Source organism: Elaeis guineensis, chromosome 6 (assembly GCF_000442705.2).
Source record: "Elaeis guineensis isolate ETL-2024a chromosome 6, EG11, whole genome shotgun sequence".
NCBI lineage: Eukaryota > Viridiplantae > Streptophyta > Magnoliopsida > Arecales > Arecaceae > Elaeis > Elaeis guineensis.
This window is the reverse complement of record NC_025998.2, coordinates 68,962,977-68,989,831: the sequence shown is the minus strand read 5'-3', so window position 1 is coordinate 68,989,831 and position 26,855 is coordinate 68,962,977.

The following is a 26,855-nucleotide window of genomic DNA, read 5'->3' as shown; positions in this document are numbered from 1 at the left end:
GTGGCACCTAAGGCTAGGTCATATAGCAAAAGATAGGGTTAACAAATTGGAGAAATTCGGACTACTGAGTCTGTTGACTTTTGAGTCATATCCAGTTTGTGAATCATGCTTTCAAGGCAAAATGACCAAGCCCCCTTTTGTGGGACATGGGGAAAGGGCCACAGACCTACTTGCCCTAGTACATACGGATGTGTGCGGCCCATTTGATATGCCGGCTAGAGGCAACTTTATCTACTTCATTATCTTTACCGATGATATGTCTAGGTACGGATATGTATTTCTAATGAAACACAAGTCTGAAGCCTTTGAAAGGTTCAAAGAATTCAGACATGAGGTAGAAAAATAAACAGGAAAGCCCATTAAGGTTCTTCGATCAGATCGAGGAGGCGAATATCTTAGTCGAAATTCCTAGATTATCTTAAGGACAAGGGTATAGTCTCTCAATGGACTCCACCTGGAATGCCTCAACTCAACGGGGTTTCAGAATGGAAAAATCGGACCCTATTAGATATGGTCCGTTCTATGATGAGCTTCACAGACCTCCCAAAATTTCTTTGGGGACATTGTCTCATGACAGCAATTTATGTATTGAATAGGGTTCCTTCTAAAACCGTTCCTACCACACCGTATGAGATATGGCATGGTAAGAAGCCAAGTCTGAATCATCTCAAAATTTGGGGTTGTACGACTCATGTAAAGAGACAGCAGATGGACAAGTTAGAGTTCAGGTCTTTTAGAGCTCGATTCATAAGATATCCTAAAGAGTCATTAGGATATTATTTTTATATTTTGGAAGATCACAATGTGATTGTGAGTCAAAATGCTATTTTTCTTAAAAAATAGTTTATTCAAGATGGTGGCATCGGAAGAATAATTAAGCTCAAGGAGAATATCTCCCAAGAGCAACGAGCTAAAGAACCTGAGGAACCTAATCAATCAGAACCAGTCCTAACACAACCTCTTCCATCTCGTAGATCGACTAGGGTTTTTCGTCCTCCTGAAAGGTACTTAGATACCATACAAGAGGATGTAGAGGAAATATTTCTCACAGGAAATGGGGTTCATGGTGATGATCCCAAGACCTATGATGAGGCGATATCAGATATCGACTCTGAGAAATGGTTAGAGGCAATGAGATCAGAAATTGACTCGATGCACTCAAACTAAGTCTGGACCTTGGTAGATCCACCTGAAGGTATTGTACCATTGGGTGTAAATGGATCTTCAAGAGAAAGATAGGTGCAGATGAGAATGTGGAGACATTCAAGGCTAGGCTCGTAGCGAAAGGTTATAGTCAGAATGAAGACATTGACTATCAGGATACCTTCTTGCCCGTAGCCATACTAAAATCTATCCACACATTGCTTGCTGTTGCAGCCTATTTCGATTATGAAATATGGCAGATGGATGTGAAAACGGCATTCTTAAATGGATATCTTGAGAAAAATATCTACATGGAACAGCCAATTAGTTTCACATCCAATGATGATGATCACAAGGTCTGCAAACTGCAAAGGTCCATTTATGGACTGAAGCAAGCATCTCGAAGTTGGAATACTCGTTTCAATGATGTGATCAAAATATTTGGTTTCATCAAGAATGAGGAGGAACCATGTGTGTTCAAAAAGGTCAGTGGGAGCACAGTTGTCTTCCTCGTATTGTATGTGGATGACATTCTCCTAATTGGGAATGATATTCCCATGTTGACCTCAGTCAAAGTATGGTTGTCTAAGGAGTTCTCTATGAAAGATCTAGAAGAGGCATCCTTTATACTGGGTATTAAGGTCTATAGAGATAGACCAAATAGGATGCTAGGACTTTCACAGAAGATGTACATAGAGGAGGTGCTAAAAAGGTTTAGCATGGATAACTTCAAAAGAGGTTTATTGCCTTTTACACATGGCATTCATCTCTCCAAGAAGATGTGCACTAGCACACCTGAGGAGTTGAACGCATGAGCAAGATCCATTATGCTTCGGCAATAGGGAGCCTCATGTATGCCATGCTATGTACATGACCTGATATAGCCCATGCTGTGAGTGTCACAAGCAGATATCAGTCGAATGCAGGCGAAGAGCACTGGACTTCTGTGAAATGTATCCTTAAGTACTTGAGAAGGACTAAGGATATGTTTCTAGTCTTTGGGAATGAAGTGTGGGAAATTCAGTGCAGGGATAAAATGATAATTTTAAAACTTTTTTAAAATTATGATTTTACAGTAAAAAAATATTAATTAATCTAATTAATTAATATGAATTTATCCTACATTAGGATCTAAATATGATATATAGCATGCATGCATTTAAATTTGAAATTCGAATTTGAACAATAAACACTTTATTGTAATGTATTTAGAACACAATACCTTTGTGTGGGTAGTAGATCGTCGCAATCTGATCACCATCAGGAGAGTTTGATCATCGCGATGCAGCCACACAGCGTGTCTGGCCTCTGTGGATCGTCCACACGAAGCTTCCAATCTGATCGACTCCTCACGAGTGCTAGCTCGTTGTAGAGCCCTTTTGACGGTCGATGCTGATCGAACTCCTTCGATCGATGTCTATCGATTCTTTGGATGCTTCGGATCATCAACAGACGTGCTTGAGAGGATGTTGAAGATCTCTCTGAGATTTTGTGGGCTCATGACACTCGTAGCTCACTTTCTCACTTCCCAAACCATAGGCTATAACTCTAGGGAACTCACTGGAAACCTTGCACCCACTTTTTCTTCTTTTCTTTCTTTTTCTCTTGGAAGGATATGGACTTTCTTCTCATACACAAGACTTCTCACGCCCCAAAATTTTTCTCCAAAAATCTTCTTCTTGCATGCCCCACTCTTCTCGTCCTTTTATAACAACGTCAAAAGTCTTATCCAAAAGAAAAGATAAAGATGAGTAATTGCACATTTAAATTCAAATCAAATTTTGAATTCAAGGCATGAGGCATGGCTTAAATTATACATGGAGTGATTTCATGAGAAACCTTTTCTCATGTAATAAATGGAGCGTAAAAAAAGGGATACGGTGCAAAGATTGATTGCCCATTCAAATTCAAACTTTATTTTGAATTTGAATGGCCAACCAATCATCTTTATCCATTCATTTGGCACATTAAAGTGGGGCGTGTAGAGGGCTTGGCGTGAGGAAATAATTCATGAGAAGTTCCTTCTCATGAATTCAAATGGGTGCAATGGAAGTGAGGTGGCGAATGGAGATTGGGTCAAGGTGGTTTAATTATTTAAACCAACCTAATTGAACCAAATAAGTTAGGTCCAATTAGACTAATTTAAACCCAACTTAATTAGACTTAATTAGGCTTAATAAAATTCTAATCAAATCAAAAATTGATTAAGCCCAATCCCTGATCATATCCGGGACCAAACCATCTCGACGATTAGGTCAACTCTTAACCTAATCGGGTCAAACCCAACTGAATCCAATTCAATTGGACTTGATCTAAAATTAATTACTCCATCAAATTGAGTTAATTAGTGATCAAATCATTAATTAAACCTCTCATAAATATTGAGTCCAAATCCAATGGGTAATCGGGCACCAGAATTCATCGATATGTAACCCTGATCGAAAAGTCCCAACCAATGGGACTCTTGACCCCGATACCCATAATGTGTGGAACTCGTGATCAGAGAATCCTGATTCTCGATCACTGAGTCCCAAACATATAGGATTCTACACCAGCCATCAGATCAGATAAGAACTTCTAATGTGTGTGACCCCGTAGGTTCGAACCTAAGCCAGTAGCACAGGAACCAATTTCAGTACTAATCGAAGTGATAATCTAGCAATGGTACCCGATGTCCGGATAGGTCAAAGAGTCACAATCGTAACACTCAGAACCTACATGAATATGGTTACTATATAATTCATCCTTTTGACCCCTGTGTTTAGGATGACTCAAGGTTAAACTGTCAATCCTGATCGGATCATCCGAATCGCGCTCAACTCAAATAGTCCTGTGACTCCTCACAAGGACTACCCTGGCCAAGGTTTTGCTAAATTGAAACACGACTATACACAGCTCCTAAACTGGAGTGGTCAATCTCATCTTGACACACGCACCGACAAGTCAAGTACTTGACTACACCTAGCAGCCTTCTGTGACTGAATTAGAAATTTAGGTAGTCCAGTGCCTAAGTGCAGTGAGTTGCTTGCAAGTCATCATGGTGGTCTCAGGTCGGAGGGATATTTATACCCATATTCCATCGGAGCAAATCTTGACAGCAGAAATAGCTCCGTAGTCGGTCATGTTTAGTGCAGATGTACCCTTACATCTCACCTATATGCCATACCAGTGTCTCCACACTCATTGGTTAAGAGGACAACCAACCTATATGGCACACAATGACCTATGCTTGATAAACATTGTCGTCCTTGGTAACAACGTATCATTTGGTCACGAATAGATTTAAGGACTAAACGACAAATCCTCCTTTGTCGAGTCAAATAGTCCTAAGGACTTCATCACAACATAGGAGTTCATTAGAAGATGAAATATTTTGTGATAAAAAATATAAAAATAATTTTTATTAATTCATAATTCATGTACAAATATAAAAATGAGTACAACCATCAACAGGCTGACGATTGACTTTGGGACACTATTCCCAACAATCTTCCACTTGGCCTAAAGTCAATCGGTGCAGTATCTAATACCCATCTTCGACTTGTAGTTGTCAAACTCCTTCACTGCAATGGCTTTAGTGAATGGGTCAGTCAGGTTCTCCTTCCCATCGATCTTCTGAAGATCGATGTCACCTCAATCCACAATTTTTCAGATGAGATGGTAGCGGCGCAGAATATGCTTCGTTTGCTGGTGTGCCTTTGATTCCTTCGCCTGAGCAATGGCTCCAGAGCTGTCACAGTAGAGCAAAACTGGACCAACAAGGGAGGGTGCTACTCCGAGCTCGGTGATGAATTTCCTTAGCCACACTGCTTCTTTGGCAGCATCTGATGCAGCTACATACTCCGCCTTGCAAACTGAATTAGCCACTGTGTGCTGCTTGAAACTTTTCCAGCAGATAGCCCCACCATTAAGGGTAAAAATAAATCCCGACACACTTTTGCTGTCATCATGATCTGACTAGAAACTAGAGTCTGTAAACCCTATAAGTCTCAAGTCCGATTCACCATAAACAAGCCACTGGTCCTTAATATTTCTTAAATACTTCAGGATGGTTTTAACAACCTTCCAGTGATTCTCCCGTGGATCAGATTGGGATCTACTCACTATCCCTAGTGAGTATGCCACATCTGGTCGTGTACATGTCATGGTGTATATGATAGATCCCACTGTCGAAGCATATGGAATCTTACCCATACCTCTCTCTCTTGAGGTGTTGTCGGACAATCCCTCTTCAAGAGAGAAATTCTATGGCCTATCGGAAGATAGCCTTTCTTGGAATTCTCCATACTGAACTTCTTCAGCATAGTATCAATGTACGTGGACTGAGATAAATCAAGCAACCTTTTAGATCTATCCCTATAGATCCTCATCCCTAGGATGTAGGAAGCTTCTCCCAGATCCTTCATGGAGAACTATGAGACAGCCAAATCTTTATTCCCTGTAATGCAGGGACATCATTCCCGATTAAGAGAATGTCATCAACATACAATACAAAAAATATTATTACTGGACCATTAGCCCACTTATAAATGCATGGCTCTTCTCCATTCTTAACGAAGCCATATGTCTTGATCGTCTTATCAAAATGTATGTTCCAACTCCGTGATGCCTGCTTAAGTCCATAAATGGACCTCTGTAGCCTGCACACCTTAGACTCATCTGTGGATGTGAAATCTTCAGGTAGTATCATATACACCTCTTCATCCAGCTCTCCGTTTAGGAAAGCTGTCTTCACATCCATCTGCCAGATTTCATAGTCCAGATGGGCAGCTATCGCAAGCATAATCCGAATGGATTTGAGCATTGTCACAGGAGAAAACATCTCGTCATAGTCTATACCATATTGTTGATGATATCCCTTGGCAACCAAATGGGCTTTATAGGTTTCCACCTTTCCATCTGTGCCTCTCTTCCTTTTGAAGACCCACTTACACCCTATGGTTTTACTCCTTCGGGTGGGTCAACCAATGTCCACACATCGTTGACCTTCATGGACTCCATTTCGGATTTCATGGCCTCCAGCCATTTCTCAGAGTCGGATCTCTGCATTGCATTGCATCCATGTAGGTGATCGGATCCTCATCATTTTCATCAAGTTCGATAGGATCGCCGTCCCAGACCAAGAAACTATAGTATTTGTCTGGTTGACGTGGTACTCTACCAGATGCTTGAACAATGGGCTCCGGATCTGATCTAACCAAATTCGGTTCAGGTTCACCAAGTTGTGTCAGTTTTTTCACCTGCCGAACTTCGTCAAATTCGATCATAGAGGCAACAGTCCCTTCACCAAGGAACTCTTTTTCCAAAAAGATTGCCTTAAGGCTGATAAATACTTTTTGCTCATCAGCTAGGTAGAAGTAATACCCTTTGGTCTCTTTTGGGTACCCTATAAAATTACATTTGTCAGACCTAGGTCCAAGCTTGTCCGTAATAAAACATTTAACATAAGCCGGACACCCCCAAACCCTAAGGTACGGACTACTGGCTTATGTCCTATCCATAACTCATATGGCGTTTTGGTTACAGACTTACTCGAAACTCTATTTAGAAGGTAACAAGCCGATTCGAGCGCATATCCCCAGAGAGAGATCGACAGACCAGCAAACCCCATCATGGATCGAACCATGTCCAACAAGGTCCGATTCCTCCATTTAGATACACCATTATGTTGTGGTGTTCCAGGAGGAGTCCACTGAGAGAAAATCTCATTCTCTCCAAGATATGTCAGAAAATCATTGAAAAGGTATTCACCTCTTCGATCAGATCGAAGAGTTTTAATACACTTTCCAGTTTGTTTTTCTACCTTATTTCGGAATAGTTTGAATATTTCAAATGACTCTGATTTATGAAGTAGAAATATCCACCTCCGATTAAATAGACATACCCATACCTTGATAGGTCGTCTGTGAAGGTTATGAAGTAGAAATATCCACCTCTTGCACTTGAGCTCATGGATCCACATACATCAGAATGTACCAAACCCAAGAGTTCACTGGCTCGCTCACCTTTTTCAGTAAAAGGTGATTTGGTTATTTTACCAAGAAGACAGGACTCACAGGTTGGAAGTGATTCACAATCATCTACTTCAAGAATTCCTTCTTGAGCCAACCTGTTTATCCTGTTCTTATTGATATGACCTAGCCTACAGTGCCAAAGGTAGACTTCTGACACATTATCTATTCTAGGGCATTTACTGAAGGTTTGAACCACATTAACAGGTTGTGATAGAAAGTAAATTCCATTATTAAGTTGTCCAACAAATATTGTAACACCATTCAAAATGATATTGCAAACATTTTTTTTTGTTAAAAATTTATAACCGTTCATGGCCAAAAGGCCTACAAAAATAATATTTAATAAAAAGCTTGGACAATAGTGACATTCACTCAGAATTACGTTTCGAGAATTGATTACAAGGTTCATGATTTCTAATGCTAGAACTGGAACTTTGCTTCCATCTCCAACGTTCAGGAATCACTCGCCTTCATCAAATCTTCTACTGACCTGTAGACCCTACATCGAATTGCAAATATGATAAGGACTTCCGGTATCCAATACCCAAGCAGTAGTATCACAAATGAAAAAGTTACAAGGTGTTATCATATAAGTACCTTGCTTCTTCTTCGGCCTGTTTCGGTCCAGGGAAGTAATGTATAGAGGACAGTTCCTCTTTCAGTGCCCCTGCTTCTTGCAAAAAAAGCACTCCACCTGGCTCTAGTCGGGCATGCGCTTCTTGGTCTGACCCTGTGCAGACGTCCCAGCATGCAGTTGCACCTTCTTATTCTTCTTCTTCTTGTTCTTCTTCTTCCCTTTCTTAAAGGGTCGACGACCAGAAGAAGACCCTCCCATAACATTCACCGACTCCTTATGGAGCTGGTGATTCTTCTCAAAGTTCTGCAGCAACCCCAACAAGCTGTGGTAGTTCACTGCAGGCTTTGTCATCCGAAAATGAGTAAGGAAGGGGAGGAAGGACTTAGGCAATGAATTAAAAATTGCATCCTTACTGAGCTACTCATGCAGGGGAAAGCCCAGTTTACTTAGGCGCTCAATCATTTCGATCATGTATAGTACATGATCAGTGACTGAGGCTCCATCCCTCATCCGAGCATTGAAAATGGCACAACTAGTTTTGTGTCTTTCAACGTCGTCAGGCGTGCCAAAGGGGTCGTTCAACATTTGAAGCATCTCCTGTGGCTGGGCATTCTCGAACCTACGGCTGAACTCATCATTCATTGCCGCCAGCACAATGCACCGAACGGTGGTGCGGTCATTGAGCCACTTCTGATAAGTTTCTCAAACCGTCCCTCTAATGTTCGGGGCTGGCTCCTCAGGTGCTGGATCTGTTACTACATAAAGGATCCGCTCATGCTCAAGGACGATTTTTAATTTTCGATACCAGCTATCAAAATTAGATCCCATGAGCTTGTCATTATCTAATAATGATCGGAGGGATAGGGTAGTGGCCATAGCTACATAAAAAAAAACCAGACCTTAATTAGTACATAAATTATTAATACTAAAGATTTAGACTTTAGTCTAAAGTTTCTCCCAGTATTTTTACGAATTGGTAGCCTCAACCTCCAATTCGAGGAATTACTTTAATTCCTTAATGGATACTAGAATCCACACAGACTATACACGAGCCCAACTTTGGTTGGTCAACCCATGTGCATCTATGGGTAGGTTCATAACCAGTTGTTTCTCTAAACAACTTCTAGTAATTGATTTTGCCCCAGAACCTAATCAGTAGGCTTTGACCTCCACTGAAAAGATCTGGTTAGGTCCAACCATTAACATGATTTGATTTGGTGAATCGGACCAATAAATGATCAGGCCTGACTTTGGCCGACCAACCTGATCACCATCAGAAAGACTCAAACCAAATTATCATATTATGAATGATAATTCCATTAGTCAATAAGCACCAGGCCTTTGGGCCTCCAATGATTTAAACTAATGGACTCATTATCACTCACTTAATGGGAGGCTATGACTTAGTTATCAATATAACTTAATCATTCTTAGGGACCTAATAATTTTTGAGGATTTTATTAAAGGATAGATGAGAAGAAAATATCCAGCCAATTTCAATCATCCCACTGACTTCACCAAGTCAGATTAAAAAAAGATTTAATTAAAGCTGGCATTAGGAGCACCTAAATCAGTCAAACTGATTTACCTAATGACATGGGTGAGCCCTAATCACCAAGTGATCTAATCAAAACCTAATTCACCAGGTTGGCCAGGTAAGTGAGATCAGTGGTGGGGATAAGCCATTAACTCGTCAGACATCGAATCACTGCCAGTAGCTCCCGCTTAAAAACCACTGGTCAAAATGCCAAACTTACCTTAGACACCAACCGGTTCATTAGTTTTAATTTGATCAACTTATTAAATAGGGTTCTACTGTGTAGCCATGAATTAAGTCTATCTTGGTCTAGTTAAAGACATGGACCCATTCAACTACAACTATTGGAGTTGAGTCTAGAGTATCCTTGACCTAATCTAATTCAACTTTTGATTAGATTTGATCAATTACTCTAATTTAGTCCATTTCTTTAAGCTAACCTTAGGTCTAACCCAATTATGGACCTAATCCATCTAACCCATTGATCCACAAGTTTATGCAATTGTCTTAGGTCTTAATTCACAATTCTAGACCTACTAGACAACACTTAATTCTTTTAATTAAGTATTTGGGCTGATGGGTCAGGGTTTGGCATTTCGAAAATAATTTTTAAATTTGAAAGGTTTTATTTTCTGTTCACCAAATATGTTGACTCATTTCACAAATAGATTAGCACATTTCATAAATAGCAATCCTATTGCTAATTACATAACAGAAAATAACTCAATCAAAATAAATCATGAATATTTCTTTAGATCTAATCTAACACATTCATGATAAATTTCATAATTGAACCTTTACAATTAATTTTTTTTGCTGCTTCATCTACATGGGATATAATTACAGCGGCACCTCTACCGCCATAGGAGACCCCATCGAATGGGAGGAGAGGGCCTTTAAATCCTGCTTTTCTCTTATGATCGGACGGCCATAGCAACCAACCCAATTCGATTACTTGCTACTTAGATCAAGTATATCTAAATATATCAATTTTAAAATTTAAATTTTAAATTTTAAATTTTAAATTTTAAATTTTGAATTTTAAATTTCAAACAAATTTTAAATTTCAAATTTCAAAATTTTGAATTTCAAATTTTGAATTTTAAATTTTAAATTTTGAATTTTAAATTTTAAATTTCAAATTTTGAATTTTAAATTTTTAAATTTCAAATTTCAAATTTTAAAATTTAAATTTTGAATTTTGAATTTCAAATTTTTGAATTTTGAATTTCGAACAACTTTCAAAATTCAAATTTTAAATTTTGAATTTCAAATTTAAACTTTTAGATTATAACTTAATCTATGCATGCAAATATATATATCATATCTAAGAACCCGCTCTGATACCATTTATGGGAAATTTAGTGCAGGGGTAAAATGGTAATTTTAAAATATTTTCAAAATTATGATTTTACAGTGAAAAAATATTAATTAATCTAATTAATTAATATGAATTTATTCTACACTAGGATCTAAATATGATATATAGCATGCATGTATTTAAATTTGAAATTCAAATTTGAACAACAAATACTTTATTGTAATGTATTCAGAACATAATACCTTTATGCAGGTAGTAGATCGTCGTAATCTGATCACCGTCGAAAGAGTCTGATCATCGCGATGCAGCCACACAGCATGTTTGACCTCTGTGGATCATCCACATCAAGCTCCCGATCTGATCGACTCCTCACGAGTGCTAGCTCGTTGTAGAGCCCTTTTGACGGCCGATGCTGATCGAACTCCTTCGATCGATGTCTGTCGATTCTTCGGATGCTCCAGATCATCAACATACGTGCTTGAGAGGATGTTAAAGATCTTTTTGAGATTTTGTAGGCTCATGACACTCGTAGCTCACTTTCTCACTTCTCGAACCCCAGGCTAAAACTCTAGGGAACTCACCGAAAACCTTGCACCCACTTTTCTTTCTTTTCTTTCTTTTTCTCTTGGAAGGATATGGACTTCCTTCTCATGCACAAGACTTCTCACGTCCCAAAATTTTTCTCCAAAAATCTTCTTCTTGCACGCCCCACTCTTCTCCTCCTTTTATAATAACGTCAAAAGTCTTATCCAAGAAAAAGGATAAAGATGAGTAATTGCACATTTGAATTCAAATCAAATTTTGAATTCAAATGGACACCAACTCATCCCTTATCCACTAAAGGCATGAGGCGTGGCTTAAATTGTGCATGGAGTGATTTCATGAGAAACCTTTTCTCATGTAATAAATGGGGCATAAAAAAAGGGATAAGGTGCAAAGATTGATTGCCCATTCAAATTCAAACTTTATTTTGAATTTGAATGGCCAACCAATCACCCTTATCCATTCATTTGGCACATTAAAGTAGGGTGTGTAGAGGGCTTGGCGTGAGAAAATAATTCATGAGAAGTTCCTTCTCATGAATTCAAATGGGTGCAATGAAAGTGAGGTGGCGCATGGAGATTGGGTCAAGGTGGTTTAATTATTTAAACCAACCTAATTGAACCAAATAAGTTAGGTCCAATTAGACTAATTTAAACCCAACTTAATTAGGCTTAATAAAATGCTAATCAAATTAGGAATTGATTAAGCCCAACCCCTGATCATATCAGGGACCAAACCATCTCGATGATTAGGTCAACTCTTAACCTAATCAGGTCAAACCCAACTGAATCCAATTCAATTGGACTTAATCCAAAATTAATTACTCAATCAAATTAAGTTAATTAATGATCAAATCACTAATTAAACCTCTCATAAATATTGAGTCCAAATTCGATGGATAATCGGGCATCAGAATTCATCGATATGTAACCCTGATCGAAAAGTCCCAACCAGTGGGACTCTTGACCCCGGTACCCATAATGTGTGGAACTCGTGATCAGAGAATCCTGATTCTCGATCACTGAGTCCCAAACATGTAGGATTTTACACCAGCCATCAGATCAGATAGGAACCTCTAATGTGTGTGACCCGACAGTTTCGAACCTAAGCCGGTAGCACAGGAACCAATTCCTGTACTAATCGAAGTGACCATCTAGCAATGGTACCCGACATCCGGATAGATCGAAGAGTCGCAATCACAACACTCAGAACCTACATGAATATGGTTACTGTATAATTCATCCTTTTGACCCCTGTGTTTAGGATGACTCAGGGTTAAACTGTCAACCCTGATCGGATCATCCGAATCGTGCTCAACTCAAACAGTCCTGTGACTCCTCACAAGGACTACCCTGGCCAAAGTTTTGCTAAATTGAAACACGACTGTACACATCTCCTAAACTGGAGTGGTCAATCCCATCTTGACACACGCATCGATAAGTCAAGTACTTGACTACACCTAGCAACCTTCCGTCACTGAATTAGAAATTCAGGTAGTCCAGTGCCTAAGTGCAGTGAGTTGCTTGCAAGTCATCATGGTGGTCTCAAGTCGGAGGGATATTTATACCCATATTCCATCGGAGCAAATCTTGACAGCAGAAATAGCTCCAGAGTCGGTCACGTTTAGTGCAGATGTACCCTTACATCTCACCTGTATGCCATACTAGTATCTCCACACTCATTGGTTAAGAGGACAACCAACCTATATGGCACACAATGACCTATGCTTGATAAATGTTGTCATCCTTGGTAACAACGTATCATTTGGTCGCGAACAGATTTAAAGGCTAAACGACAAATCCTCTTTTGTCGAGTCTAAATAGTCCTAAGGACTTCACCACAACATAGGAGTTCATTAGAAGGTGAAATATTTTATGATGAAAAATACCAAAATAATTTTTATTAATTCATAATTCATGTACAAATACAAAAATGAGCACAACCGTCAACAGACTGACGATTGACTTTAGGATACTATTCCCAACATGGAGAACTCCAGATTCAGGGATTTACAGACTCAGACTTTATGTCTGATATAGATGATCGAAAGTCGACATATGGGAGTCTGTTCATTTGCAATGGTGGTGCAGTTAGCTGGAAGAGTTCCAAGCAAACAGTAATTGCAGATTCCTCCATAGAGGCAGAGTATATTGTCGCATCGAAAGCTGTGAAGGAGGCATTCTGGTACAAGAAGTTTGCTACAGAGCTTGGAGTAATGTCATCGGATGCCATCCCTCTTTACTGCGATAATAATGGCACCATAGCCCTAGCTAAGGAGCCAAGGTCTCACCAGAAGTCCAAGTATATCGAGCGGCGATTCCATCTGATCCATGATTACCTCGAAAAATGTTATGTCGAGGTCAAGAGAGTCGACTCCACAGACAATATGGCAGACCCACTGACTAAGCCATTAGGCCAACAGAAGATCGAAGCCCACCTTGAGAAGATGGGACTTAGATATATAGCCAATTGGCATTAGGTCAAGTGGGAGTTTGTTAGATGTGTGCCCTTGATGCCAGATCGGCTGACACATTCCTATACAGATCCAAGGGCAAATTTATAATTTTGACTATAAATAAATAAAATGATTATTCTTCTATCACATTGTGTACATTGTGTCTGTGATACATCCTTTGAGTTAGTAGGAATGTAAATTCATATTTTCAAGAGTTGAAAATTTAAGGCATGAATTTACATAACTAACTCATAAACAGCTCCTGACCATAGGATCATCACGAGGATGGTGATCAATCCGTAAGGTTGGTGTACGATCACTTCCTTAGGATAGATGTGTCTTGAGTCTACGATGTGGAGACACCAGAGCAAGAGTACAGATATTCGTTGAGAATGAGAGTACTGAGCATGACCACCTCGAGTAGTCATAAGGAAGTCTACCTTCTCATCGATGACTAGCTCGATGCTGCAGTTGTGTGTCTAGTTCTTTGACCTGAGGTGCATCGACGGTTCACCTAGAGTGTGTTATAGTTTGACTACACCACAACTCGATCTCTTAGCCATTCAAAATCCTGAGGTATATGTTGGCTGTAGCATATCCATTGTAGGAACCAGATCACACCAAGATGGGATCTATCAACCTCGATAGATGAGAGGAGTAGTCCTATGATGATCGAAAGATTGAGTTCTTAAGCCCATGGTCATGACAGAGTGAAATAATGAAAAAGAGTTTTCCATTGGGTTTCACATCGGATTCAGATCGATCGATTGATTCATATGACTGATGTTGGGTTTGACGAGTTCACCTTAACCCTAATTTAGTCGGGACTCATGATAGAGGAACTCAATCACACAGGTAGCTGCACCAAGAGGTTCATCTTCAATTTTGATGGATTGCCACCATATACTGCTATGTATCACTGATAGATTTTGAGAGCAATTACAATGATTTTTGATGATCGATCATTCTAATTGTCTGAATCAGAAAAGTTCTGGTCCATCGAAAGGAGTTTTGATGATGTCGATGATGAGATCACGACATGTCTCATTACCATACAAAATTGAACCTAACTGGATCACACAAACAAGGATTAGGGTTTGGATGTCATCAATTGGGCTACCTCAATTGATTTGGATAAGATCCAATTAGGTTCAAGAAAATCGTGCTAGCACTCGATTGAGCCTAACTTTCTCCTTGTGTAATCTTTTCTGTCTCTACTGAGCCAAATATGATCTGGCTCATCTAGAGAACCTTGGGAAGATTTCTCTCAGTCTAATTGAAGCTTGTCCAGCTCAAAAAAGTTTTGTCTTAATTCATGAGATGAATTTAAGACAACACCTGCTAAATTCTAGCACCTACCAATTTTATTTTAGGATATCTCTCAAAAGTTGACATATGGGTCTTAAACTGAAGAGGATTCATTGAAAGATTTTTGTGGAGTATCCATATGTCCAAACCACTTCAAATTGGGTGCCATAATCAGATTATGGCGTGAGCTCAATTGGATTTAAGTGGGCGCCCCAAATGGATAAGAACCAAAGAGTCCTGATAAACTTGGACTCTTTGGCGCCACCTTATTTGTGCTTATCCAATGTTGGTGCCAACATAGGAGAGAGTGTGGGGATTCTTATCTGATGTGATCAGATGATATTACTCCACCAATTAGAATTTTTTCAGAATTTATAGGAATTTTCTGATTGGTCGAATGATGTGGCACTGTGCAGCATACAGGATCTATATAAACCCTACTGCACCAAGGGTTTCGAGATAGAACTTGTTTTATGCAAAAACTCATTAGCTACTACCCCCTCCCCTTCTCTACATCCTCCCTGCTCTCCTTTCTCCCCTCTTCACATCCAAGAAGTTGGACATTCATCTAGCAAAGGTACAAGGTGTGGTGACGCCTAGAACAGAAGGCTACAGGACATCTTCGACAGGCTGCTGCTCCAACTTCAGGAGTTCTGAAGTACTTCTAAATCAGATATTAATATAATTTTTAGAGTGTAGAATCATGAGAAGAAGATATTCCAGATCCTACCTTAGTGGATACTGGTAGAGGCCAGGCGCTTGCGTGGCTACATCAGAACCTCAAGTAGTGCTGCGATCATCTACAGGGTAATTAGATTACCCTTGAGGTATGTCTATATTTCTCATACTTTTAGATTTAATTTTAAATTTTAAATATCAGATAATAAAATTAGATCTAATAGATATTAGATCTGAAATAGCATCGGATAAAAAAAAATAAAATTTATTCCGCCCCAGATTTGGTGAAATCTGGAAGATCCTACACAGGAAAAAGATGGTTTTTCCTTTCACTGGCCTCTACCGATATCCACTTAGGTAGGACTTGGAACATCTTCTTCTCATAAATTTATGCTCCAAAAATTAGATCTAAATCTGATTAGGAAGATCTTCAAAAGTCTTCCTGAAGTTAGAGCGGCAGTCTGTCGAAGAAGTCCTGCAGCCTTCTGTTCCAAGCGTCACCACGCCTTGGATCTTTGCCAGATAGATGTCCAACTCTTTAGATGTGAAGAGGGAGGAGCGAGAGTAGGGAGGACATGGAGAAGAGGGGAGGGGGTGGCAGCTATTGGGTTTTATGCATAGAACAACTTCTTCCCCAAAATCTTAGGGGCAGCAGGGTTTATATAGACCCTGTATGCTGTGGAGTGCCACATTATTCAACCAATCAAAAAATTCCAATAAATTCTGAAAAAAATTTGATTGGTGGAGTGATATCATTTGATCACATCAGATAAGAACCCCATCCTCTCTCCTAAGTTGGTGCCAACATTGGATAAGCTCAAACAAGGTGGCGCCAAAGAGTCCATGTTTATCAGGGCTCTTTGGTTCTTATCCATTTGGGGCGCCCAATTTAATCCAATTGGGCTCATGCCATAATCTAATTATGGCATCCAATTCAATTGGGTTTTGACATGTAGACACTCTACAAAAATCCTCCAATGAGCCCTCTTCAGTTTAAGACCCATATGTCAACTTTTGACAGATGTCCTGAAATGAAATTGGCAGGTGCTAGGAATTAGCAGGTGTTGTCTTAAATTCATCTCATGAATTAAGACAAGCTTTTTTTGAGCTGGACAAGCTTCATTTAGATTGAGAAAAATCTTTTCAAGGTTCTCTGGATGAGTCAAATCATATTTGGCTCAGTAGAGACAGAAAAGATTATACGAGGAGAAAGTTAGGCTCAATCGTGTGCTAGCATGATTTCATTGAACCTAATTGGATCTTATCCAAATCAATTGGGTTAGCCCAATTGATGACATCCAGATCCTAACCCTTATTTGTATGACCCAGTTAGGTTCAATTTCATGTGATAATGAGACATGTCATGATCTCATCATCGACATCATCGAAACTCCTTTCGATGGACCAGAACTCTTCTGATTCAGACAATTAGAATGATCGATCATCAATATCATTCTAATTGCTCTCAAAATCCACTAGTGACACCTAGCAGTATATGGTGACAACCCATCAAAAATAAAGATGAACCTCTCGGTGCAGCTACCTGTGTGATTGAGTTCCTCTATCATGAGTCCCGATTGAATTAGGGTTAAGGTGAACTCGTTAAACCCAACATCAGTCATATGAGTTAATCGATCGATCTGAGTCCGATGTGAAATTTTAATGGAAAAATCTTTTTCATTATTTCACTCTACCATGACCATGGGATTAAGGACTCGATCTTTCGATCATCATAGGACTACTCCTCTCATCTATCGAGATTGATAGATCCCATCTTGGTGCGATCTGGTTCCTACAATGAACATGCTACAGCCAACATACACCTCAGGGTTCTGAATAGCTAGGAGATCGAGTTATAGTGTAGTCAAACTATAACACACTCAAGGTAAACTATCGATGCACCTCAAGTCAAAGAACTTGACACACAATTGCAGCATCGAGCTAGTCATCGACGAGAAGGTAGACTTCCTTATGACTCCTCGAAGTGGTCACGCTTAGTACTCTCATTCTCAACGAATATCTGTACTCTCACTCTGGTGTCTCCACATCGTAGACTCAAGACACATCTACCCTAAGGAAGCGATTGTACACCAACCTTTCGGATCGATCACCATCCTCGTGATGATCCTATGGTCAAGAGCTATTTATGAGTTAGTTATGTAAATTTATGCCTTAAATTTTGAACTCTTGAAAATATAAATTTACATTCCCACTAACTCAAAGAATGTATCACAGACACAATGTACACAATGTGATAGAAGAATAACCCTTTTATTCATTTATAGTCAAAACTACAAATTTACCCTTAGATCTGTACAGGAATGTGTTAGCCGATCTGGTATCTAGGGCACATATCTAACAAACTCCCACTTGACCTAATGCCAATTGGCTATATATCTAAGTCCCATCTTCTCAAGGTGGGCTTTGATCTTCTGTTGGCCCAATGGAATCGCCGCTCGATGTGCTTGAACTTCTGGTGAGATCTTGGCTCCTTAGCTAGGGCTATAGCGCCATTATTGTCGCAGTAAAGAGGTATGGCATCCGATGACATCACTCCAAGCTCTACGGCAAACTTCTTGTACTAGAATGCCTCCTTCGTAGCTTTCGAAAGATGTCCATTTAAGAATGCTGTTTTCACATCCATCTACCATATTTCATAATCGAAATAGGCTGCAACAGCAAGCAATGTGCGGATGGATTTTAGCATGGCTACGGGCGAGAAGGTATCCTGATAGTCAATGCCTTCGCGCTGACTATAACCTTTTGCTACGAGCCTAGCCTTGAATGTCTCCACATTCCCATCTGCACCTATCTTTCTCTTGAAGATCCATTTACACCCAATAGGTACAATATCTTCAGGTGGATCTACCAAGGTTCAGACTTGGTTTGAGTGTATCGAGTCAATTTCTGATCTCATTGCCTCTAACCATTTCTCGGAGTCGATATCTGATATCGCCTCGTCATAGGTCTTGGGATCATCACCATGAACCCCATTTTTTGTGAGGAACATTTCCTCTACATCCTCTTGTATGGTACCTAAGTATCTTTCAGGAGGACAAAAAATCCTAGTCGATCTACGAGGTGGAAGAGGTTGTGCTAGGATTGGTTCTGATTGATTTGGTTCCTCAGATTCTTGAGCTCGTTGCTTTTGGGAGACATTCTCCTTGAGCTTAATTATTCTTCCGATGCCACCATCTTGAATAAACTATTTTTCATGAAAAATAGCATTTCGACTCACAATCACATTGTGGTCTTCTAGAATATAGAAATAGTATCCTAATGACTCTTTAGGATATCCTATGAATCGAGCTCTAAAAGACCTGAACTCTAAATTGTCCGTCTGCTGTCTCTTGACATGAGCTAGACAACCCCAAATTCTGAGATGATTCAGACTTGGCTTCTTACCATGCCATATCACATACGGTGTGGTAGGAACGATTTTAGAGGGAACCCTATTCAATACATAAATTGCTATTGTTGGTGCAAAAATCTGCTTCTGCCGGAGGAGCTGGAGTCGGGGAAGCCGCGGTCGCCGTCGGGACCTGCAAGGGAAGTCTAAACCGGAGGTGGGGTTGCTCCGGCAAGACCCTCCGACGCTCAAGTCAGTTTTCTGCCTCAACAAGAATGGAGTGCTCGAATGGAGAATTTAGCAGAGTTTTGAGATAAGGAAAAAGGAGCTTAAAGAATAACGTATCTGGATCCCCCTTTTATAGGCAGAGGAGGCAAAGGATTGATGGCGACGTTTGTAACCGCCTGGTAGTGGGCCGCCCATGGTCAGGGGAATTGATTGTGAAAGATAGTGGGGTAGATCCATGGCTATCGCCATAGCCTGCCACGTAGGGCCTATTGCAGGTAGTGGGGCGGCGTCTGTTGCCGCTAGTTGTCAGCGAGTAGTGGGATCGTGCAGCACCTGCCGCAGGGAGCGGAGCAGAATCGTGGCCGTTGACACAGCCTGTCAGAGAGTAGTGGGTCCGCCGCAGGGGGAGGTGGAGCCGCGCGGAATACGCTACAGGAAGTGGAACAGGATCATGGCTGTTATTGTTATCTACCAAGGGACGCGGATCTGTTGATCAAGGCTCGGCAGTGGTCGGAGTTCGGCCTTTGCAGGAGTCCGGGAGGAGTCCCCCTTTCGCTGATGACGGAGCTCGATTCCTGTAGGAGCCCGGGCGGAGCCGTTTCGCTGTCGATGGAGGAGTCCGGCTCTCGTAGGAGTCCGAACGGAGCCGTTCTGCTGTCGATGGTGGAGCCCGGCTCCCGTAGGAGTCCGGGCGGAGCCGTTCTGCTGTCGATGGAGGAGCTCGGCTCCCGTAGGAGTCCGGGCGGAACCGTTCTGCTGTCGATGGAGGAGCCCAGCTCTCGTAGGAGTCCGGGCGGAGCCGTTCTGCTGTCGATGGTGGAGCCCGGCTCCCGTAGGAGTCCGGGCAGAACCGTTCTGCTGTCGATGGTGGAGCCCGGCTCCCGTAGGAGTCTGGGCAGAACCGTTCTGCTGTCGATGGTGGAGCCCGACTCCCGTAGGAGTCCAGGCGGAGCCGTTCTGCTGTCGATGGTGGAGCTCGGCTCCCGTAGGAGTCCGGGTAGAACCGTTCTGCTGTCGATGGTGGAGCCTGACTCCCGTAGGAGTCCAGGCAGAACCGTTCTGCTGTCGATGGTGGAGCTCGGCTCCCGTAGGAGTCCGGGCGGAGCCGTTCTGCTGTCGATGGTGGAGCTCGGCTCCCGTAGGAGTCCGGGCGGAGCCGTTCTGCTGTCGATGGTGGAGCCCGGCTCCCGTAGGAGTCCGGGCGGAGCCGTTCTGCTGTCGATGGTGGAGCCCGGCTCCCGTAGGAGTCCGGGCGGAGCCGTTCTGCTGTCGATGGTGGAGCCCGGCTCCCGTAGGAGTCCGGGCGAAGCCGTTCTGCTGTCGATTTTGGCTGCGGGTATTTTATACCCAACACCAGTCCCCCAACTTCCGAGTTTGAATTTCAAGCGAAGGAAGTACTCACAGAGAGAGATGTGCGCAGCCGAAATTGCCTCTTCGAACCTTGCACACTGCCGCCCCCATTTAATGCGCGCACGTCAGAGTCTGTTTTTCGGTGCAGGTGACTTGAAAAGTCTCTTCGGAACCCCCATTGAAACGCGATCCCAAGCGTCGCTCTGCGGGAATTTGTGAGCGATCAACCCTCGATGGCGGTGAAGGGGATAAGCACGCCACGTGGCACGCATCAGTTGGCCCAGGAATACCCGCCGCCATAACTGCGCCAGGATCCATCGGCTATTTAAACCCCTCAGTCCCTTCGTGGCTTTATTCTGGCGCTGTTCTTTCATCTAAGAGTCCTGCTTCTCTCGCCCCAGTCCCTGCCTCCTTCCCTTACACCATGTTCTCTACTCGGGAGGTTGTTTTTGAGGGGATTTTTAGGATTTGGAGGAAGGTGAGGAGGAGAATGGCGGCCGGTGAGAATCTCCGTCGCTCTAAAGGGAGCCCAAGGAAGAATTCCTTCAACAACAGGGGTTTAATAACGGGGGCTGTCGGTGAAGTTATTCTGCCTGCGAATCTCGGAGTAGCAAGGCGGGGTGATACCGGTCAAGAGGGCAGAATAGTCGTCATAAGCCATGACGGGATCCTTGACGCCGTCGGGGCTGAGAGACCAGAGGCGGTCGGCGTCGACAGTGGGGCAGTAGAACTTGTTGCGGGGATGGTGGAAGTAACGCATGCCGATCTTGCCGGAGCGTCTCGGGTGGCGGCCGTCATGGTGCATTCGGGGATGAGGCATATCTCTGGTGTCGCAACCGCCCCCGAAGTGGCTACGGTTCTTCTTGAAACAGGTCTTCGCTACTGCCGCCGTTGCCCTCGCCGCCTCTGGAGATCTACCCCACCCTTTTCCCGTTAAGGTTGGGACTTCGGGAACAGAATGAGGCGAGATGGGGCGAGAGCTGTTACACGCACTGGAGAATGCGACTGAGAAGGATAGAGGCGGAGTTCGTAGTTCAGAGCGGCCTCTGGTTCGTCCTGCCCGAACCGTGCTCGCGATACTGGCGATGATGTGTATCTTCTTTTTTCCTGACCCACCGGGTCCTGTAACGTGTACTTCTGTTAAATGAAAAAGTAATTTCAGTACCTGGTTTGCATCTTGTGTTAAATAGTTGTCTGCCGAATTTCTTTATTTTCCTTTCCTTTTCTTTGTCTGTGTTACGTCGTTCCAGGGTCGTCGGCGACCTTTTCAGTTCATGTGGGGTCGTCATTCGCCGAGCTCCTTTTCGGCTTTTATGTCGTTCGGAGGTACCCACTTGTCAGGTTTGCTCGGATTTTTCTCCGCTGAAGTCGGGGCTAAGTCCGGCTCCCTTGATAGTCCGAACGGAGAAGTTCTCCTGAAGTTGAAGTAGCTCGGCTCTTGTAAGAGTCAGGGCAAAGTTTTTCTACAGTCAAAGTCATAAGCAAAGTCCGGCTTCCGTAGAAGTCCGGGTGGAGTTGTCCTGTAGATGATGTTGGCGGTAGAGCCCGGCTCCCGTGGGAGTCCGGGTGAAGTCTTTCTGGCTGTGGAACCCGGCTCCCGTAGGAGTCCGGGCGAAGTCTTTTTGGCGGTGGAACCCGGCTCCCGTAGGAGTCCGGGCGAAGTCTTTTTGGTGGTGGAACCCGGCTCCCGTAGGAGTCCGGGCGAAGTCTTTTCCTTGCCGTGGGAATCCGGCTCCTGTAGGAGTCCGGGTGAAGTCTTCCTTGTCGTAGGAACCCGACTCCCGTAGGAGTCCGGACCTTCCACTTTGCTCATGTCAGGATGAGGTTCTCCTCCTGTTTCTGACAGGGCTGTGGGGGCACGTCAGGGCATTGCAAGGCCTCTCCCCCCATCCGGTCTAAAAGAATCGGGCCTTCGACTTTGCTCAAGTTAGGGCGAGGTTCTCCTCCTGTCCCTAACAGGGCTGTGGGGGCACATTAGGGCGTTGTAAGGCCTCTCCCCCCATCCGGTCTAAAAGAACCGGGCCTTCGACTTTGCTCAAGTTAGGGCGAGGTTCTCCTCCTGTCCCTAACAGGGCTGTGGGGGCGCATTAGAGTGTTGTAAGGCCTCTCCCCCCATCCGATCTAAAAGAACCGAGCCTTCGACTTTGCTCAAGTTAGGGCGAGGTTCTCCTCCTGTCCCTAACAGGATTGTGGGGGCGCATTAGGGCATTGTAAGGCCTCTCCCCCCATCCGGTCTAAAAGAACTGGGCCTTCGACTTTTGTAAGGTTGCCCTCTCGTTTTTGATACCGTCTGCTTGAATTGTCCCAAGACAAATGGGCACGCATTTTTTGATTAGGATGAGATTACTGGTAGTACATCCGTAAGTTTTCTGAGCTCCAAGGTCGCGGGAGGTCGGCTCCTCCGAGCTGCTTAAGATAATAAGTTCCAGGCCGGACTACTTCTTTGACCTCATAGGGTCCCTCCCAGTTTGGGGCAAGCTTCCCCTGGCCCTGTGGTTGTGAGACAGCAGCTCGTCGGAGCACTAGATCCCCTGCTTTGAATGCCTTATTCTTGACTCGGGCGTTGTAATATCGGGCAACTTTCTGTCTGTAGGCTGCCATTCGAACCTGAGCGATCTCCCGCCTTTCTTCCAGTAGGTCGAGGTTGGCTCTGAGACTTTGCGCATTTTGGGGTTCGTCGAATGCTACGACTCGTGCCGACGGGAGTTTAAGCTCGATCGGGATGACAGCTTCCGTACCAAAGGCTAAAAGCAAAGGGAGTCTCTCCTGTAGGCAACCTCTGGGTGGTCCGATAAGCCCATAGCACATGATAAAGTTCGTCCGCCCAAGTTCCTTTTGCTTTTTCAAGCCTGGTCTTAATCCCCTGCAAAAGGGTTCTGTTTGTTACCTCGGCTTCGCCGTTTGCCTGAGGATGGGCCACTGATGTGAAGTTGTGGAAGATGTTTAGATCTTCACAGAATTCAGCAAATCTGGCTCCCGCGAATTGCCGTCCATTATCAGTGATGAGGGTTCTAGGCATACCGAACCTGCACACGATCGATTTCCAGATGAAATCCTGCACTTTCACTTCTGTGATTTTGGCTAGTGGCTCAGTCTCGACCCATTTGGTGAAGTAGTCGATTGCCACAAGGAGGAATTTCCTTTGACCAGACGCCAAGGGAAAGGGGCCAAGAATATCCATCCCCCATTGCGCAAAAGGCCATGGAGCACTCAAGGGTGTAAGCTCGGTAGCAGGTTGTCTTTGGACGTTGGCGTATCTCTGGCATCGATCACACCTTTTGACATATTCGATTGAATCACGATGCATTGTTGGCCAGTAATACCCTTGGTGGAGTAGCTTGTGGGATAGAGACCTGGCACCCAAATGGCTTCCGCAAGCTCCCTCGTGTACTTCCCATAAAGCGTAGTCAGCTTCTGAGGGTCGGAGGCATCTTAAGAAAGGCAAGGAGTACGATCTTTTGTACAATTTGCCCTCATAGAGGATGTACCGGGAGGCTTGATTTCGGAGTTTCCGGGCCTCTTTCGCATCCTGGGGGAGAATCCCATCTCTAAGATAGGTTATCAGTGGGTCGACCCAGCTGGGCTCGTGGTCGATCTCCATTACGAGTCGCGGTTCCTCCGTACTCAGATGTTTTAAAACTTCAAAGAGGACGCCTTTTGGCAATTCGGCCGGAGCCGATGTCGCCAGTTTGGAGAGGAGATCGGCCCTGGTGTTCTCCGACCTTGGAATTTGTCTGATGTCGAAATTGCCAAAGGCAGGGGTGAACTCCTTCACCTTCTCAAGATATTTGGCCATATGTCCTCCCACGCTTCAAAACTCCCACTGACTTGCCCCACCACAAGTTGGGAATCGCTGTGCACCCGGAGTTGACCTATTCCAAGCTCCTTAGCGATCCTCAATCCTGCAATCAGAGCTTCATATTCCGCTCCATTGTTTGTTGCGGGGAATTCGAAACGCAGAGCGTACTCCACAACGACTCCCTCCGGGCTGGTCAAGATCAGGCCCGCACCCGCGCCTGCCATGTTGGAAGATCCGTCCACATGGAGGGTCCAAAAGCTATCGGAGGAACTGGCTTCTTCGTCGGGGGAGTTCGGTTGAGTCTTCAGGTCGTCAATTTTGCTTTGCTCAGGTTCGGCCTCCTCGGGGATGGTGCATTCTACTATGAAATCCGCCAATATTTGGGCTTTTATCGCCGGTCTAGGTTTGTAGTTGATGTCGAATTCTGTGAGCTCGATTGCCCATTTCGCCATTCTCCCAGAGATATCAGCTCGGTGCAGAACCGCCTTGATCGGTTGGTCGGTGAGTAACGTCACCGTGTGCCCTTGAAAGTAAGGCCGGAGTCTCCGAGCTGCAATCAACAAGGCGTAGGTCAGTTTTTCTAAGTTAGTATACCTGGTCTCAGTGTCTCTCAACACGCGACTGATGTAGTAGACCGGTCGCTGGATTTTCATTTCCTCTTTAACAAGGACAGCTGCAAGGGCTGTGGGAGAAACTGCCAGGTACAGAAATAATTCTTCCTTAGGCTCGGGCTTCGCCAGCAGTGGAGGCGAGCTAAGGTAGCTTTTCAATTCTTCGAATGCCTGTTGGCATTCAGGGGTCCAACAGAAGTTCTTCGGCTGCTTGAGGGTTTGAAAGAAGGGCAGACATCGTTCGGCCGACCTTGCGACAAAGCGATTAAGAGCCGCAACTCTTCCCGTGAGGCACTGAACCTCCTTGATCGATCTTGGGGCAGTCATATTTTGGATGGCGCGAATTTTCTCCGGATTGGCCTCGATCCCGCGCCCCGATACCATGAAGCCCAGGAACTTTCCTGAGGTTACCCCAAAGGCGCATTTGGTCGGGTTCAGCTTCATTCTATACTTTCGAAGAGTGCCAAAGGTTTCCTCGAGGTCGGCGACATGATTTTTGGAAGACCTGCTTTTCACGAGCATATCGTCCATATAAACCTCCATGTTTTGGCCGATCTGCTCCTTGAAGATTTTGTTCACCAGTCGTTGATAGGTTGCGCCCGCGTTCTTGAGGCCGAACGGCATAACCCTGTAACAGTAAAGGCCGCGATTAGTGATAAAAGCAGTCTTTTCTTCATCTTCCGATGCCATTCTAATCTGGTTATAGCCGAAGAATACATCCATAAAAGTGAGAAGCTCATGGCCCGAGGTAGCGTCCACCAGTTGGTCGATCCTGGGGAGGGGGTAACTGTCCTTTGGGCAAGCCTTATTCAGCTTCTTGAAGTCGATACACATCCTCCACTTGCCGTTTGCTTTCTTGACCAAGACAACATTGGAGATCCACTCAGGATAATTGACCTCCTTGATGAATCCGGCCTTGAGAAGTTTATCCACTTCTTCGGCTATTGCCTTCTGCCTCTCTGGGGCATGACTCCAGATTTTTTCTTTTGTTGGCCGATGTTTAGGGTCGACCGCCAAATGATGTTCCATGACTTCTGTATCTGTTGCCCAGCTATGCGACCCAAGAGGGGGGGGGTGAATTGGGTTTCTAAAAATTTTAAGCCCAACAGATTACTTATGATGAACAAGACAAAGATTTTAATTCAATATTAAATACCTAAAACAGGAATGCAAGGATATAATAAAGAAATAAAGTGAAGCGATAAAGCACACCACAAACACAAGGATTTATAGTGATTCGGTGCCAACCCTGCACCTACATCCACTCTCCAAGCTCCTACTTGGGAATTTCAATCCACTATACTTGTATTCAACCTGAATACAAAATGTCGGAAACTCCGACACTAGCTATCCCAAGCTAGATCACTTATTTTCTAGGTACAAGTAAACCCAAAACACTCCGATTTCAGGTTCGGATCAACCTTTCCTTGTTTTGGAAATCCTCCAAAAACAAGAACAATTACTTACAAGAGTAAGAGAATTTAAAGCACAAATTAATACAATAACAGCTCCTTAAATGAGCAAATATAACAATAAAAACTTTACTCAAATGAAGAACCCCTTTTCGGATTTTCTCAAAGTGGATGAACGCTTGAACGAATGCTTGAGAAGAGGTTGATTGTTGATTGAAGATCTCTTGAAAGCTTTGGAAGATCTCTAGATCAAGGTTGAACAATAGGCTTGAAAGATCCTCTCTTTGAATGCTCTTGTTTTTCTCTTTCACAATCTCTCTTGTATATTGTGGATCCTCTCTCTTTTTCTTTTTGGATATTTCGTTGATCTCAGGCTTTTTCGTGCAGATTTCGGATCCTCTCTCTCATTTTTTTCATTTTTGATTTCACGTTTGATCTGCTATTTAATCTGCAATTTCTTTCACCATTTAAAGCATTTTATGACATTAGAAGCAAGAGAAAATAATTTAGGCAGATAAAGAGCCGTTAGA